This window comes from Rutidosis leptorrhynchoides, chromosome 11, assembly GCF_046630445.1.
Source record: "Rutidosis leptorrhynchoides isolate AG116_Rl617_1_P2 chromosome 11, CSIRO_AGI_Rlap_v1, whole genome shotgun sequence".
Classification (NCBI taxonomy): domain Eukaryota; kingdom Viridiplantae; phylum Streptophyta; class Magnoliopsida; order Asterales; family Asteraceae; genus Rutidosis; species Rutidosis leptorrhynchoides.
In genome coordinates, this window is record NC_092343.1 from 178,554,154 (window position 1) to 178,573,854 (window position 19,701).

Consider the following 19,701-nt stretch of genomic DNA (forward strand, 5'->3'; position numbering starts at 1 on the left):
CTACTACTAGTATTATTATTTTTATTAAAAATAATACAATCCATTATTCATTATCATTATTATACAGAAATATATAACAATTGAAATAATATATATAAACTTATTGGATTACAAGTATATGTGTTAATATATATACTTGATATAGGTTCGTGAATTCGAGGACAACTCTGCACTTGTTCAGTGCCATCATACACATATTTACTAAAAACTATTGTATCGTATCGTGAGTTTTCATAGCTCCCTTTTTATATATATTGTTGGGCTGAGAATACATGCGTAACCGTTTAGACACAAGTACTCAAACTTTTATGCTATATACATGCTTTGTCATGCTAAATCCCCATCGTAATATCGTTATTGCTAAGGTATAAGATGCAAACTTAGTTATTGTGAGTAGCACTACTGAGAGTGACGTCTCTGTCCATTTGATCGTTGGTCTTTGGATACATAATAATGATTCAACGACACGAATAACAAGTGTCACGGGGTAACTTTGTTTAGTCGCGATATTACAAACTCAGCATTACCTTTAGATTGGTATTTCATATCAATCAACACTTTATATTGATATTTCTATATCAACTTTATTAAATCTTGTGGTCTAACACTATTATTGAAATCATTATTTATGATAAACCTATGAACTCACCAACCTTTTGGTTGACACTATTTAGCATGTTTATTCTCAGGTCTTACATAATGTTTCCGCTGTGTATTTGCTAATTGAAAGCAACATTTCAACGAGTCATTCATGGATAATTTGAAGGACTTGCATTTGCTAATTTGATGATGATTGCTTGCTATGCTTGGAGTCTTCATTACATATCATATCAGTTAAAAACATTTAATGCGTTGTTTATTAAATACAATGTAATCTATTTATCTTCCACTGCAAAACTCAATAAAACGTCTCATATAGAGTCGTTCTCTTTTATACAACTGTGATTTGATATAATTAGTCACAAATACTCCAGGCCCTATTTGGGAGTGTGACACCTAGATGAGATTCATCTGAGTTAATCAAAAGACTTAGACTCTTAAGTCGATGAGGAGTTCTACTAGATCTATGAATTACATGTGCAACATGTTCTAGCTCACCAACATGTGTTCAGCTTCAATGTGCGGTTAGTTAGTGCCTTCAGAAGGTGTGTTACTTTGTGATTCTTGAATTTCTTTAAGATCTAGTTTACTCCCACTGAATTCTTGTAAGAGAAGATCTCTTTCAAAGAATTCAGCAAACCGAGCAGTATACACTTTGTTTTCAGCTTGGTATAAAAAGTGGTAACTCATTGTTTCCTTTGGGTATACCACAAAGTGACATTTGATACCTCTAGGTTCTAACTTGTTTGAAGTGTCACATTTCACATACGCTTCACAACCCAGACTTTCAAATAAGACAACTTAGGACTCTTCTCATGCCATAGCTCATATGGTATCTTTTCTACCTTCTTGGTTAAAACCATTTTGAGTATGCGTGCAGCAGACTCTAATGCATAACCCCAAAAAGATATTGGTAGAGTAGTTAGACTCATCATAGATCGAACCATATCAAGTAAAGTTTGATTCCTCCATTTAGACACACCATTGTGCTGTGGTGTGTAAGGTGGAGTGAACTGTGAGACAATTCCACGATTCTTCAGGTGGTCCAAAAACTCTTGACTCATATATTTCCCTCCCCGATCAGAGCGGAGGGCTTTAATGGTTTTTCCAAGTTGATTCTCTACTTCATTTTGGAAGATTTTAAACGTTTGAAAAACTTCATGTTTATGTTTCAGCAAGTACACATAACCATATCTACTATAATCATCAGTAAATGTAACGAAGTATCATTCACCATTTCTAGACATAGTTCTAAAAAGGCCACATACATCAGTATGTATTAGTCCAAAAAGATCTTTAGCTCTTTCACCTAAACCGGAGAAAGGAGCCTTTGTCATCTTTCCACATAAACATGACTCGCACACATCAAATGACTCAGAGCCCGTTGATTCCAAAAGTCCTTCATATTGGAGTTTTGAAATGCATTGTTTGTTTATATGACCAAGACGACAATGCTATAGATAGGTATTATTCAAGTCTTGCTTGATTTGTTTGGCAGTACATGTATATACATAATTATTATTATTTGAAATCACACCATGCATATCAATTTCAAAAATACCATCACATGGATAAGCATTAAAATAAAAGATATTATCCTTAGAAACTGAAATACCAAAGTGCGTAAATGTAAGTTCAAAACCAACATCTTTTAAAAGAGAAACTGAAACTACGTTGCTCGTAATAGTAGGAGCATAATGACATTGTTCCAACAAAACAATAAGACCACTAGGCAGAGTAAGTTCATAAGTTCCAATAGCTTCAACAGCTGCTCGATCTCCATTGCCCACTCTTAAATCCAGTGTGCCTTTCTTCAGTATCTTACTTCTTCACATTCCCAGCATATTGTTACAGATGTGAGTACTACAACCAGTATCAAAAATCTAGGAATCACTAGAAAAAGTACATAACTGTATGTGAAAGGAGTGACCCTTGTCCTTGTCTTCAAGTCGGGACAATCTTCAACCAAGTTTTAAAATGTTTCCATGAATCACACTGTTTTGACCTTGCGTCGGAAGAGAACAAAAGTTAGGTGGATTTTCAAGAGGAGGTTGTTGAGTCTGCTTGGTTGAGGCTCTGCATATTGGATATGAGGAGACTTGAATGGAATGGTAAAATGGAGATGTCATTCCCACATATGTAAATAGTTTGTTCAGATGGAGACCATATGGAAGTGACATATGAGAATGTTGAGCACCATGTTGTATTCTTGATGCCATGACGTATGCAACATTTATTTTGGTGGAGTTTAGAAGACACCATAAGAAGGAGATTTCATTTACATCAAGTCGATCCAGTAATTCCCCTTTTTCGTAAACGTTTGCAGTGATGATCTGTTACCAGAGATCATATGTTGATGCAAGATGTTGACAAAGGAATCCATCCTTTTTGATGTATTCGAATTTAAGTGTTCCGTTGCAAATAATGTCTAGTGCATTGTCTCTCTTAAACCATTCAGGAAATTCATTAAATGAATTTGTTTTTAGAAAGAATGTTCGCCCTTCATTCGAAACATCCATAATATTTCCAAATTCTTTAAGAGTTAATGAATGATTTCTTCCATAAAGAGAAAATGAGATTTTCTCATTATTTTGTGAGAATTGAAAATTCTCATAGAATTTATTGATGTGAAGTGGATAAAGTGGCCCTCTTAGATTTAGAAAAGCATCCCATGTGACGACCCGAAAATTTCCGACCAAATTTAAACTTAATCTTTATATAATTCTGACTTGATAAGCAACGAATTTTAATAAATCTTGAACCTCCTTTAAGAGTTTTACACAAGCTTTTGATCACCTTTTTATTTCGACGATTCACGAACGTCATAACTTGATTTAATTGTTTAATTGTTTAATTATTGTGTATATATACGGATTTATATATATTTAACTTGAAAATACGATAATTAAATATCTCAGTAAGTATATTAACAAAGTATTATATATATATATATATATATATATATATATATATATATATATATATATATATATATATATATATATATATATATATATTCATACTACTAATTTAAAGAGTTTTCAAACAATATATATTACTATTTAAACGACGTAATTAACTTATGTTAAAATGTATTTACATATAATGTATTACGAGGGTAAATACATCCTTACAAGTATTGAATATACTTTATAATATACCAATACATATAAATGATAGCTATACTCGTATTTCCGTTGAATTTCCTCAAAGAATGCTACTAGCATTCATACGGTATTTTTACCCGTATTATACACAGCTTCTAAAAGTATTTACTATTGGTATATACCAATAGAAATCTGCAATTATTTGTGAAATATGTCATCCATGACCTAATGTAACAACCCAACCCGATATACAATCGACCACGTGAAATTTACCAAAATAAAAAAAAATTTCTTTGTTCAGCAGGTGGCGCGGCGCGCCATAACCTTGCGCGGCGCGCCAAAGTGGCCTGTCCAAAAAGTCTTGAAATGCTAAAATGTTTGACCACTTCCCGACGTATTTAGACAAAACGCTATTCACAACATATTCATATACGAAAAACTAACATGTTCCATTCATAAAATAAGTTTTACGAGGACCGGGCCCACATCGGCCGTTTTACGACTTTCGTACAAAAATACAAGTTTTCAACCACATGATTTGTAATACAAAATAAAGGCCGAGCATGGCGATTGGGGATACGCTACCCAATCCTAATCAATCCAAAAGCAAGCCTTCTAAAGCAACTACGCAAGTCCACTAGTCCCCGCTTACCCGAGCCTCCGCGTCCATGCAATCTATAAAAAGTCAACAACGAGAGGGTAAGCTAACGCTTAGTGAATGCAATACTTATACATATACATATGTAATTTACCTACACGCATCCACTTACAATACCATGCAAACAAAATGCATAAACGAGCTAGCAACACCAAACATACGACTAGCAACAACGTTAGTATATAAATCGCCACAATAATATACTAAATCACAATAATGCATAAAGATAACAAACCGTTCCCCGCTATGGCACTACCGACTTGTAGACGACCAATAACGTCGAGTCTCACTCGTATGTTGTCACCGACTTGTGACTCATCAAAGGGTGTCACCGACTTGTGAACTACCCACCAATATCTATGGGTCACCGACTTGTGAATGCCATGTGACATCACCGACTTGTGAAGCGCCACTAAGTGTCACCGACTTGTGAACACTATAGGGTGTCACCGACTTGTGAATCACCCAAGGGTATCACCGACTTGTGAACCCCCATCAATACATATGGGTCACCGACTTGTGAACGCCATGTGACATCACCGACTTGTGAAGCGCCACTAAGTGTCACCGACTTGTGAACACTATAGGGTGTCACCGACTTGTGAATCACCCAAGGGTATCACCGACTTGTGAACCCCCATCAATACATATGGGTCATCGACTTGTGAACGCCATGTGACATCACCGACTTGTGAACCGCCACTAAGTGTCACCGACTTGTGAACACTATTGGGTGTCACCGACTTGTGAATCACCCAAGGGTACCACCGACTTGTGAACCCCCATCAATACATATGGGTCACTGACTTGTGAACGCCATGTGACATCACCGACTTGTGAAGTGCCACTAAGTGTCACCGACTTGTGAACACTATAGGGTGTCACCGACTTGTGAATCACCCAAGGGTATCACCGACTTGTGAACCCCCATCAATACATATGGGTCACCGACATGTGAACGCCATGTGACATCACCGACTTGTGAAGCGCCACTAAGTGTCACCGACTTGTGAACACTATAGGGTGTCACCGACTTGTGAATCACCCAAGGGTATCACAGACTTGTGAACCCCCATCAATACATATGGGTCATCGACTTGTGAACGCCATGTGACATCACCGACTTGTGAACCGCCACTAAGTGTCACCGACTTGTGAACACTATTGGGTGTCACCGACTTGTGAATCACCCAAGGGTACCACCGACTTGTGAACCCCCATCAATACATATGGGTCACTGACTTGTGAACGCCATGTGACATCACCGACTTGTGAAGCGCCACTAAATGTCACCGACTTGTGAACACTATAGGGTGTCACCGACTTGTGAATCACCCAAGGGTATCACCGACTTGTGAACCCCCATCAATACATATGGGTCATCGACTTGTGAACGCCATGTGACATCACCGACTTGTGAAGCGCCACTAAGTGTCACCGACTTGTGAACACTATAGGGTGTCACCGACTTGTGAATCACCCAAGGGTACCACCGACTTGTGAATAACCTGTCGAGACACTACCGACTTGTAGTTCCCATCCCATCATATAACGCCACTACTCACAATGCGGCACCAAAGGCCCACATCGCGTACGAGTAAATAAACCACATACATACATGTATAAATATTCCACTCACCTTTTCGCCTTGAAGAAATGCCACCGAATAATCCGCAACACACCGATGGAATGTACCTATTCCATTATCACAAACACAACAACACAATTAGAGTGGATTTACAAATCAACCCAAATTGACAACTAGTGCAATTTCGACCCAAATGCACTTCCAAGCACAACCCGTGCCCAAACTAACCAATAATCACTAACACAAGTGAGAATGGTCCTAATACGCCAATTAGACCCAATCATAGGTGTTAAACACCTATCTTGCCCAAAATTGCACTTAAACCCTAATTTTGACCCAAAGGAGTCAACATCGCGCCATTAGCGAGTTTTGACACCAAAACATATTTAACTTGGTTTTATACTTCAACTTAATCCATTTTAAGTTTATAAACCTTATTAAATCGACAATTGGGTTATAATCATCACCAAACCTAATCTTTGACTCTAGTCAAAGTTAGTCAACCAAACATACCCAAAATGGGTTCCAATACTTCCATAATCACTAAACCTAGTGATTAAACCCAAATTCAAGTTCTAAACATAACCAATTTGTTCACCAACCTAAAATCCACCAACACTAACAATAAACCCGATTACTAGCATCACTAAACCCACTTCATGAGTCTAAATGGGTTTATCAACAAATCAAGTTCAAACCCTAACTTTGAATAGCAAAATCAACAATGAAATTCGGAGTTAGAACTTACCAATACCGCCAAAATGATGCCGTTGACGAGTAGAACAACTTTAATGCTTGAGGTTTGACCCGAAACAACCTCCTTCTTCTCCAAATGGAGTTCTCTCTCACTAGAACTCAATCTCTCTCTAGGGTTTGAGGATGGGAGTGTTTGTGTAGGTGAGAAATGAGCTCCAATGGAGTTCTAGGTCAGTCTTGATGACCCCAAACCGACCCTAATTGAAAAGACCAAAGTACCCCTCATTTAAACCTTTTAAAAAGGCTGAAAATTGCCTCTGCAGCAATCGGCGCGCCGCGCCAGAAGGTGGAGCGCCGCTCCAAATAACTGGAAATTGTGGTCGAGCCCAAAACAGGTTTCAGCAACTTGTTTTGGCCATAACTTTTTGACCGTAACTCCGTTTTCGATGAATCAAATATCGTTGGAAACGTAATAAGATATTCTATCCAATGGTAAGGCTTTGAAACATCAACTAAAACTTTATTTGGGGTTGAAAAGATACGTACACACCTTGTCACTTCGGACAACGTCCAGTTTCCTTCGACGTTCGAGCAAGCAACACGTACACTTCATACACGCATCGTACACCATAAATACATTATGTACAATAAATATTTGGGTCTTACAACTCTCCCCCACTTAAACTCGATCACGTCCTCGTGATCTTCTCCACTTAACCAATCCGGACCTACTCAACGATCATCACTCAAGTCCCAATACGAACTTTCCTAGACAATTCTTCCCAATGGATCACTTTTAACAACTAAAATCGTCAACCGTGATTTATCAAAACCACAATCCGAGCACTAAAACCTGCTCAATTTTCCATATCGGGAAAAACTCAACCAACCTCGTACCGAGATATAAATTCCTTAGCGTACCTTTACCACGGACAACGCTAAAAGTGACCAAGTCTCAACCTAAAGTCAACAATCCGAACGTTGAAGATCGAACCACATGAATCCTCACGGATTACTCTTACCACTAAACATCCTTTGTAGTGTGCAATACAACCAATACACCACTATCCTAACATCATAAGCAACGACTAAAACCAAAAGCACCCAAAACGACTATGGCAACGCTAATCCTAAGGTGTCCAAAATCGACTATTGTCACACCCGTAACAACACGTGAGCGAAACACGGCTATCGCAATCACTAATCACACAACATGGTCCTCACGATCCCACTCTCGGCGTATAAAACCACCAATAGATCACATATCCAACAATCATGAAGACTGGCCGAAAACTACACACATCAAAGATAGTCAACATCCGTGACTCTTCTTGCACACATACTTGGTCAACGTAAACGCCTCTCGAACGGCATACCATTTCTACGCTAACCATTATGGAGAACAATACAAGTAACCCTCTAATCACCTCATGGTTACACCCAACTTGGTTAAGCCTCCACACCAAAACAATTAACCCGAACTCGTTAGTCAAACACACTTGGTCAACCCGCCTCGATCAACACCTATCACCAAATTGATTAACCCGACTTGGTTAAGTCAAACTTACTTGGTCAACCCGCCTCGGTCAACACCTAACATCTAATTGATTAACCTGACTCGGTTAGTCAAACTCGCTTGGTTAACCCGCCTCGGTCAAACCTCTAATGACAAATGATTAACCCAACTTGGTTAGTCAAACGCATTCGGTCAATACCTAACATCAAATTGATTAACCCGACTCGGTTAGTCAAATACCCTAGGTCAACCCGACTCGGTCAATGCCTATCATCTAATTGATTAACCCGACCCGGTTAGTCAAACTCACTTGGTTAACCCGCCTCGGTCAACACCTAACATCTAATTGATTAACCCGACCCGGTTAGTCAAACTCACTTGGTTAACCCGCCTCGGTTAGTCAAACTCCCTTGGTTAACCCGACTCGGTCAACACCTAACATCTAATTGATTAACCCGACCCGGTTAGTCAAACTCACTTGGTTAACCCGCCTCGGTCAACACCTAACATCTAATTGATTAACCCAACTCGGTTAGTCAAACTCACTTGGTTAACCCGCCTCGGTCAACACCTAACATCTAATTGATTAACCTGACTCGGTTAGTCAAACTCACTTGGTTAACCCGCCTCGGTCAACACCTAACATCTAATTGATTAACCCGACTCGGTTAGTCAAATACCCTAAGTCAACCCGACTCGGTCAATGCCTATCATCTAATTGATTAACCCGAATCGGTTAGTCAAACTGCAATGGACTAACTCGACCTAGCTAGTCACTACATCACACTAGAATACCTTCGTGCGAGAGTATAAAATCCCCCACCTAGAACTCCGTTCTGTAAACACATCATCGAAATACTAGCATCCCATGGAATGGCCACTCATCAACATACACAACCAATATCCTCATTGGTCATAGTGCTCGAATTCTCACGAATTCGTCTCCAACAATAGCTCCCGACGATTAACACATGCTCACTCTCACGGAAATAGTGACCACTAATCCGACAACTAATGCGCCAATCGCATTATCATAACTCCTAAAAAAAGACGAGGTTCACCCGTCTTGCATCTCTTAATACGCACGTCATGTAACGACCCGACCAAAACCGTTATTGACGGCGTCGTTAACTTAGGTCCCGTTGCGTGGTCGTAGTCCCTATATGAGACTCGTTTGACCAAAATTATGTCACGTTCATTTGAAAGGTACAAAGTTTAGTTTAACAAACGGATCGACAATAAGTTTAAGTTTACAAAGTTATAAAGTATAAATGAAATAACTTGCGACATAATTAGTTTAAAAACACAGTTGCTATAAATAGCGTAAGTATGTAAACAAAAGTTTGAATCCAAAAGTGCTATCCCTAGCGTATGCATGCATGGTTGACTCCAATCAAGTAATCAAAGAGTGCGGAAGCGCGTAACAAAAAGCCATGTGAAAACCTGAGAAAACATAGAAGAATCTGTCAACGCAAAAACGTTGGTGAGATCATAAATGTATTTGTGAAAGTATGTTTTTGAATCACAAGGTTTAGTATCAAGGCGTATACATCTCTAAAGATGTGTTTGTAAACCATAAGATTTAGTATAAAGTGAATATCAAGCGTATACATCCCAAAAGATGTTGTCTGTATCACGAGCACCCAATTACCAAAACTTAACTGAATCTTCCCTCTGAATTTTGAATATAGTGTTAGAACATACACTATGCACGTTGAAATTATATTTCATCCACTAACGGTAGCGAACCGTCTGAATGAGGGTTCGTTAAACCCGTATGGCCACACAACATAATCACTCGCTTACACTTACACCCTGCAAGTGGAACTAATGATAATTGGATTGAGGACTTTTGTTCTAACTCGTCTGTATCTTTGCTCTTGTATTCGCATTTGTATCCAAAGTATGAAAGTATAAACCGTATAAATGTATATAAAGTATATGTTTCTCAGCCCACGATTTAAAAGTATAAAAGTATTTGCAAAGGTGGGACTATGATCTCACCTCGAGTGCACGAGTATAAATGTACTTCACAAAGTAAACGTGTGCATGAAAGTTGCTTAGCCTTGACCTAAACAAGTAGGTTATATCAATTGACCGGTTACAACACAAGGTCGGGCGAAATGTGTTCAATTAGTCCTATGGCTCGTTACGACTCGATTAATATAGCATGTGAATCAATTTGTCAAGTTTCATGCACGATACAAGTAGTTAAGTATGTTAGAACGATTGTATAATCGTTTGGTTAAGTTTGACTAAAAGTCAAACTTGGTCAAAGTCAAAGTCAACGGGGTCGGGTCAGGTATCCGACAATTTTCCCAAGACGAGAAGTCATATAAGAGCCTAATAGTCAAGTTTCATGTTAAACGGAGTTTTAGTTAAGCGGAAACATTTTTGTGACATTTAAAAACAAAAGAGAGTGGCCTGGGGCTTTTGCGCGGCGCGCACCCAAGTGTAATTTCTGGTCAGAACTCAACCAAGAAGGCAAACATCTGGGATCTCTGATTCTGCGCGGCGCGCGAGTAAATGCGCGGCGCGCAATACCTGGGAATCATGCAGTTTGCAGAAAAATGGTCCAAGTCACGAACCAAAATACAATATAACACATTTCATGCACCGAAAACACTTAAAACGCATAACCTATATCATTAGAAAGGTAATTTGACAAGGAAAACAACTAACCACTTTTCATCAAGCAAAAACATCATTTACAATAACCGAAAACTCGTCAATTGATCAAGAAAGGTTTATTTTCAAAGTTTCAAGTTCGTAAAATGTATTTTATGATTCGGGAATCCAATTTACACATACGATATGCCGTTTTGAAGGTAATTAAGCATACATTGCATCTAAACACTTAATAACAACATTAACAAGCATTCAACGCATCAAAAGTTCATTTCAAAGTCTATCAAACCCTAACCAAAATCCACAAAAATCAATATTCATGTTTTTGAAGTTTTCTTAGTCAACCTATGCATCAAAACGAAGCTAGTGATACTAGTAACACAATTAAAACATGAACTTTAACAATTAAACAACTTTTAATCATCCAAAATCAAAGATTAAGCTAACCCACTTCAAAAGTTCAAACTAGTTACTCAAATCAACAAATCGAGCAAACAAAACATATATTCATGCTAGACACGAGCCATAGACACTAACTAACACAATTTCAAGTCAAAAAACACGAATTTATAGAAATCTAGAGTTTTTAGAAAGTTACCCAAAATGGATGAAATTGGTATCAAATTGTAGAGGATGAAGAGGGGATTCCAAATATGTAATTTGTTTTGTTGTAAGCCTCCTAGATCGAATTTAGATGATGAATGATTGAATTGGGTGTTTGTGTGTGTGTTCTTGCTAGAGAGAAAGAGAGAGAGATGGAGGTGATTGAATGGTGGTGATTGGGGTGGACTAGTTGACCTAGTCAACTAGTTTGCCCCGTGTCAATTTTAGTCCCTCGAGTTTAGAAGCGGGTGCGGGATTTAACCGATCGAATATTTTTAAAACGCAAGTTAACGAGAGATGTTATAATTAAATGACGGAATTATTATGACCGCTAGTCAACGGAAACTACGAATTTAAATAACGAAAGGTATTATTTAAAAAAAAAAAGACGGTGTTAAAATTAAATTTAACGGAAAAACGCGGGATGTTACATTATCCACGCCTCAAAAGAAATTTCGTCCCGAAATTTAGTTGGAAGTAGTAGTTGTTGAATCTTCCTCGAGATCTTGCGTTGCCAATTCTACGAGTGAGGGAGAAGTACGTCCTAGGGTATTTCAACGAATTTTGACGGTCGGGATCATATGTTGTTTTAAGGTTTGGCTTCACGATTTATGGTTTCAACCGGTCCTCCTAGGAAGTGAGGGTTATCGTCGATAGTGAGTTCATCAAAGGAGATAACAAGTTCTCGTTTCGCAAAACACGTCTTTGAGTTGATACATTGAATGTAGGATAAACGGAGACCCAAAATGAGTCGGAAAAGTCTAAACGGCTAGCGACGGGTCCAAAACACCCCAAGAATTTAAAGGATCAAAATATCGCGGATTTAGCTTCCTACGTTTTCCCGAAACGGATTGCACCTTTCCAAGGTGCGACTCTTAACGTGACGCGGTTTCCCACGTGGAATTTGAAATGTTTACGTCTAACATCGGCATAGCTCTTGGTGATTATGAGTCGCGTAGGGTTTTACCTGAATATGAATAAATTTTCTCGGTTGCTCATGAATAACCTCGGCCCCGGTGAATTGATCATCGTTTACTTGGTTCGACAAAGGAGAATGACGTTTCCGGTCACATGTGGTTTCAAAAGGAGTGACGTTAAAACTCGAATGAAAATCATTGTAGTACGAGGATTCGGTTAAAGGAAAATACTTTTCTCAAGTAAATTTGAAGTTGGTAATACAAACTTGTATTATGGTTTCCAAGGTTTAAATCGCATGTTTGTTCGGTCCGTCGGGTTGTGGATGGTACGCGGTACTCATGTCTAAACGCGGTCCCGAGGCTTTTTGTAAGGTACTCCAAAATCTAGAAGTGAAACGAGGATCTCGATCCGAAACGGGGTACATTTCCCTAAGGCATATTGAACAAGTTTGCTAGGAATTGAAAACGTTAGCTAGGACAAGTTTCTCAAGAAAATTCGCGTCGCGGAAGATTTATCGGTTTCCAAAAACGTTCGTCGGGGCAAGTTCTTATCGGGTTTTGAAAACGATTGTTAGGACTATCCACCCTCGCGGCGAATACTTGTATGACGTGAAGAGTTGCTCTCCATTGAGAATTTAGAATAAGGACCTCCTGAACCGAAAGTACGAGGGTGATGCAAGAGAAGTTTCCGTCCCGATGTGAGCATAACGAGTAAATTGTAGTTAGTCAATAAGACTGCGCGAGGACGAGCTAGTATACCCGTGTGACATACGGTTGAAGTCGAATGGAATCGGTAATTCATTCGGAAGCATAAATATAATTTGACAATAATTGAAGGTGTGTCCCCGGTATGGTTGTTATAAATATTCTCGGAGTTTTCGGATGTCCAAACCTGAAAAGATGAAGTCATGTACATGGCACATAGTGGTGTTTAGGTTGATCGAGTCTAACCACCATCACGCGTCACTAGAACTTTGGTATGTCTTACCGTAATATAACTACGTTGATCGAGTGTAGTTATATTACGCTAACTCATACTTCCATTCCCACATCACTCCATAGTTTCAAGTTCGTGTCATCGCGAAAATCTAAAATGAACAAATTGTAACGACGTCTCAAACGTGACTCGTATTAAATCGAAAGAATTGGTGCAACTCTGAAGATGCGTTCCCCGAGGGAAGTGTATAGTTGATTGTTCACGTCAATGTGGTTCGAGTCAGACAGTATTGTATTTAGGTATGAAAAGAGTAACGAGTCATGATAACAAGTAATACGCAACCGTAGCGATAAATGGTGATGACGATACTCATCTAGAGTAGTGACAGTGACTTTACAATATTCATGGATAGTAAGATGAGACGGGGGAAATAACAACCAAGGAGTCAGAGTTCCCGAACTAAAGTGGCAGGATACGAGTTCGTATAATGAAGGTTGGGTACCATTAAAAAGTTTTCCTAAGAATGATTCAAGTATAATGCACAAGTAGTCAAGTAAGTGCTATCTATAGCAAATGTATGTCAGAATGCAAATGCTAACTATCCGGTTGTAGTCTAGACTAACTAATGCGTCCTAACGACTCTGTTAGACACACTAATGCACATCCTAGTTCCCTACAACCAACGCTCTGATACCACTTGTAACGACCCGACCAAAACCGTTATTGACGGCGTCGTTAACTTAGGTCCCGTTGCGTGGTCGTAGTCCCTATATGAGACTCGTTTGACCAAAATTATGTCGCGTTCATTTGAAAGGTACAAAGTTTAGTTTAACAAACGGATCGACAATAAGTTTAAGTTTACAAAGTTATAAAGTATAAATGAAATAACTTGCGACATAATTAGTTTAAAAACACAGTTGCTATAAATAGCGTAAGTATGTAAACAAAAGTTTGAATCCAAAAGTGCTATCCCTAGCGTATGCATGCATGGTTGACTCCAATCAAGTAATCAAAGAGTGCGGAAGCGCGTAACAAAAAGCCATGTGAAAACCTGAGAAAACATAGAAGAATCTGTCAACGCAAAAACGTTGGTGAGATCATAAATGTATTTGTGAAAGTATGTTTTTGAATCACAAGGTTTAGTATCAAGGCGTATACATCTCTAAAGATGTGTTTGTAAACCATAAGATTTAGTATAAAGTGAATATCAAGCGTATACATCCCAAAAGATGTTGTCTGTATCACGAGCACCCAATTACCAAAACTTAACTGAATCTTCCCTCTGAATTTTGAATATAGTGTTAGAACATACACTATGCACGTTGAAATTATATTTCATCCACTAACGGTAGCGAACCGTCTGAATGAGGGTTCGTTAAACCCGTATGGCCACACAACATAATCACTCGCTTACACTTACACCCTGCAAGTGGAACTAATGATAATTGGATTGAGGACTTTTGTTCTAACTCGTCTGTATCTTTGCTCTTGTATTCGCATTTGTATCCAAAGTATGAAAGTATAAACCGTATAAATGTATATAAAGTATATGTTTCTCAGCCCACGATTTAAAAGTATAAAAGTATTTGCAAAGGTGGGACTATGATCTCACCTCGAGTGCACGAGTATAAATGTACTTCACAAAGTAAACGTGTGCATGAAAGTTGCTTAGCCTTGACCTAAACAAGTAGGTTATATCAATTGACCGGTTACAACACAAGGTCGGGCGAAATGTGTTCAATTAGTCCTATGGCTCGTTACGACTCGATTAATATAGCATGTGAATCAATTTGTCAAGTTTCATGCACGATACAAGTAGTTAAGTATGTTAGAACGATTGTATAATCGTTTGGTTAAGTTTGACTAAAAGTCAAACTTGGTCAAAGTCAAAGTCAACGGGGTCGGGTCGGGTATCCGACAATTTTCCCAAGACGAGAAGTCATATAAGAGCCTAATAGTCAAGTTTCATGTTAAACGGAGTTTTAGTTAAGCGGAAACATTTTTGTGACATTTAAAAACAAAAGAGAGTGGCCTGGGGCTTTTGCGCGGCGCGCACTGGGTTGCGCGACGCGCACCCAAGTGTAATTTCTGGTCAGAACTCAACCAAGAAGGCAAACATCTGGGATCTCTGATTCTGCGCGGCGCGCGGGTAAATGCGCGGCGCGCAATACCTGGGAATCATGCAGTTTGCAGAAAAATGGTCCAAGTCACGAACCAAAATACAATATAACACATTTCATGCACCGAAAACACTTAAAACGCATAACCTATATCATTAGAAAGGTAATTTGACAAGGAAAACAACTAACCACTTTTCATCAAGCAAAAACATCATTTACAATAACCGAAAACTCGTCAATTGATCAAGAAAGGTTTATTTTCAAAGTTTCAAGTTCGTAAAACGTATTTTATGATTCGGGAATCCAATTTACACATACGATATGCCGTTTTGAAGGTAATTAAGCATACATTGCATCTAAACACTTACTAACAACATTAACAAGCATTCAACGCATCAAAAGTTCATTTCAAAGTCTATCAAACCCTAACCAAAATCCACAAAAATCAATATTCATGTTTTTGAAGTTTTCTTAGTCAACCTATGCATCAAAACGAAGCTAGTGATACTAGTAACACAATTAAAACATGAACTTTAACAATTAAACAACTTTTAATCATCCAAAATCAAAGATTAAGCTAACCCACTTCAAAAGTTCAAACTAGTTACTCAAATCAACAAATCGAGCAAACAAAACATATATTCATGCTAGACACGAGCCATAGACACTAACTAACACAATTTCAAGTCAAAAAACACGAATTTATAGAAATCTAGAGTTTTTAGAAAGTTACCCAAAATGGATGAAATTGGTATCAAATTGTAGAGGATGAAGAGGGGATTCCAAATATGTAATTTGTTTTGTTGTAAGCCTCCTAGATCGAATTTAGATGATGAATGATTGAATTGGGTGTTTGTGTGTGTGTTCTTGCTAGAGAGAAAGAGAGAGAGATGGAGGTGATTGAACGGTGGTGATTGGGGTGGACTAGTTGACCTAGTCAACTAGTTTGCCCCGTGTCAATTTTAGTCCCTCGAGTTTAGAAGCGGGTGCGGGATTTAACCGATCGAATATTTTTAAAACGCAAGTTAACGAGAGATGTTATAATTAAATGACGGAATTATTATGACCGCTAGTCAACGGAAACTACGAATTTAAATAACAAAAGGTATTATTTAAAAAAAAAAAAAGACGGTGTTAAAATTAAATTTAACGGAAAAACGCGGGATGTTACACGTCAACAAACCTTGCTCCAACCTTGAGCATACGAAGGATTTCGGATTATCCTTTGCTACTTCAACCGAAGCACTTACCGAACCGTACGGGTATTACTCTAGCAATCATCGAGTTGCTATCGCTTGTAACTTCCACACCGCCACTCAAACACCTAAGGGTTTTCTTGCCGGTACCCTATGCTCAATGTAACCGTAACACCATCGGAGTCGAATACCACGCTAGTAGGTATGAAAGAGGCACCTAACGTTGCGTCCCGTAGACTCCATTACCAACATTCATCTAGATCAAACACTTGATCTCAGGGGTTTCATCCACCCGACGAACCTCATGGATCATCAACTTCAACACGAAAGCGAACACACTCTAATATCCGAATACTACTACAATCGCCTAACATACGTGTAACTCTAGCATTAAACTCAGCGTCGTTCGTCTCGATCCCATTTCCCGTCGCCATTCTAAGGAATGCAAAGCGATTAGATCATGAACGTATAAAGCACACACACAATACCACCCCATCTTGCTAAACACTCGTCGTACATCACTTGCTAGACACGATTTGCACCCGTAATAAGGTTTGCAAGTCCTTATTACGCATACACGTCGTATCGACTCGTTAGTACAACGACCGCCTCTCTTGATGATATATGCAACCGCAAACACAAACAAAACATAACACAAGAATCATTATCACAACACAATAGCATATTAATAATATTCGCATTACTAATATAAATGTTAGTCAACCTATAAACAAGGCACTAACTAAACCCATTCTAACCCGTAATCCTACAAGTCCCGCAACAATTAAGCACACACACAAGTCTAAGTCTAGGCACCTATCTCAAGTCACCTAAATCCCTTAGACCATGCTCTGATACCACTTGTAACAACCCAACCCGATATACAATCGACCACGTGAAATTTACCAAAATAAAAAAAAATTTCTTTGTTCAGCAGGTGGCGCGGCGCGCCATAACCTTGCGCGGCGCGCCAAAGTGGCCTGTCCAAAAAGTCTTGAAATGCTAAAATGTTTGACCACTTCCCGACGTATTTAGACAAAACGCTATTCACAACATATTCATATACGAAAAACTAACATGTTCCATTCATAAAATAAGTTTTACGAGGACCGGGCCCACATCGGCCGTTTTACGACTTTCGTACGAAAATACAAGTTTTCAACCACATGATTTGTAATACAAAATAAAGGCCGAGCATGGCGATTGGGGATACGCTACCCAATACTAATCAATCCAAAAGCAAGCCTTCTAAAGCAACTACGCAAGTCCACTAGTCCCCGCTTACCCGAGCCTCCGCGTCCATGCAATCTATAAAAAGTCAACAACGAGAGGGTAAGCTAACGCTTAGTGAATGCAATACTTATACATATACATATGTAATTTACCTACACGCATCCACTTACAATACCATGCAAACAAAATGCATAAACGAGCTAGCAACACTAAACATACGACTAGCAACAACGTTAGTATATAAATCGCCACAATAATATACTAAATCACAATAATGCATAAATATAACAAACCGTTCCCCGCTATGGCACTACCGACTTGTAGATGACCAATAACGTCGAGTCTCACTCATATGTTGTCACCGACTTGTGACTCATCAAAGGGTGTCACCGACTTGTGAACTACCCACTAATATCTATGGGTCACCGACTTGTGAACGCCATGTGACATCATCGACTTGTGAAGCGCCACTAAGTGTCACCGACTTGTGAACACTATAGGGTGTCACCGAATTGTGAATCACCCAAGGGTATCACCGACTTGTGAACCCCCATCAATACATATGGGTCACCGACTTGTGAACGCCATGTGACATCACCGACTTGTGAAGCGCCACTAAGTGTCACCGACTTGTGAACACTATAGGGTGTCACCGACTTGTGAATCACCCAAGGGTATCACCAACTTGTGAACCCCCATCAATACATATGGGTTATCGACTTGTGAACGCCATGTGACATCACCGACTTGTGAAGCGCCACTAAGTGTCACCGACTTGTGAACACTATAGGGTGTCACCGACTTGTGAATCACCCAAGGGTACCACAGACTTGTGAACCCCCATCAATACATATGGGTCACCGACTTGTGAAAGCCATGTGATATCACCGACTTGTGAAGCGCCACTAAGTGTCACCGACTTGTGAACACTATAGGGTGTCACCGACTTGTGAATCACCCAAGGGTATCACCGACTTGTGAACCCCCATCAATACATATGGGTCATCGACTTGTGAACGCCATGTGACATCACCGACTTGTGAAGCGCCACTAAGTGTCACCGACTTGTGAACACTCTAGGGTGTCACCGACTTGTGAATCACCCAAGGTTACCACCGACTTGTGAATAACCTGTCGAGACACTACCGACTTGTAGTTCCCATCCCATCATATAATGCCACTACTCACGATGCGGCACCAAAGGCCCAAATTGCGTACGAGTAAATAAACCACATACATACATGTATAAATATTCCACTCACCTTTTCGCCTTGAAGAAATGCCACCGAATAATCCGCAACACACCGATGGAATGTACCTATTCCATTATCACAAACACAACAACACAATTAGGGTGGATTTACAAATCAACCCAAATTGACAACTAGTGCAATTTCGACCCAAATGCACTTCCAAGCACAACCCGTGCCCAAACTAACCAATAATCACTAACACAAGTGAGAATGGTCCTAATACGCCAATTAGACCCAATCATAGGTGTTAAACACCTATCTTGCCCAAAATGGCACTTAAACCCTAATTTTGACCCAAAGGAGTCAACATCGCGCCATTAGCGAGTTTTGACACCAAAACATATTTAACTTGGTTTTATACTTCAACTTAATCCATTTTAAGTTTATAAACCTTATTAAATCGACAATTGGGTTATAATCATCACCAAACCCTAATCTTTGACTCTAGTCAAAGTTAGTCAACCAAACATACCCAAAATGGGTTCCAATACTTCCATAATCACTAAACCTAGTGATTAAACCCAAATTCAAGTTCTAAACATAACCAATTTGTTCACCAACCCAAAATCCACCAACACTAACAATAAACCCGATTACTAGCATCACTAAACCCACTTCATGAGTCTAAATGGGTTTATCAACAAATAAA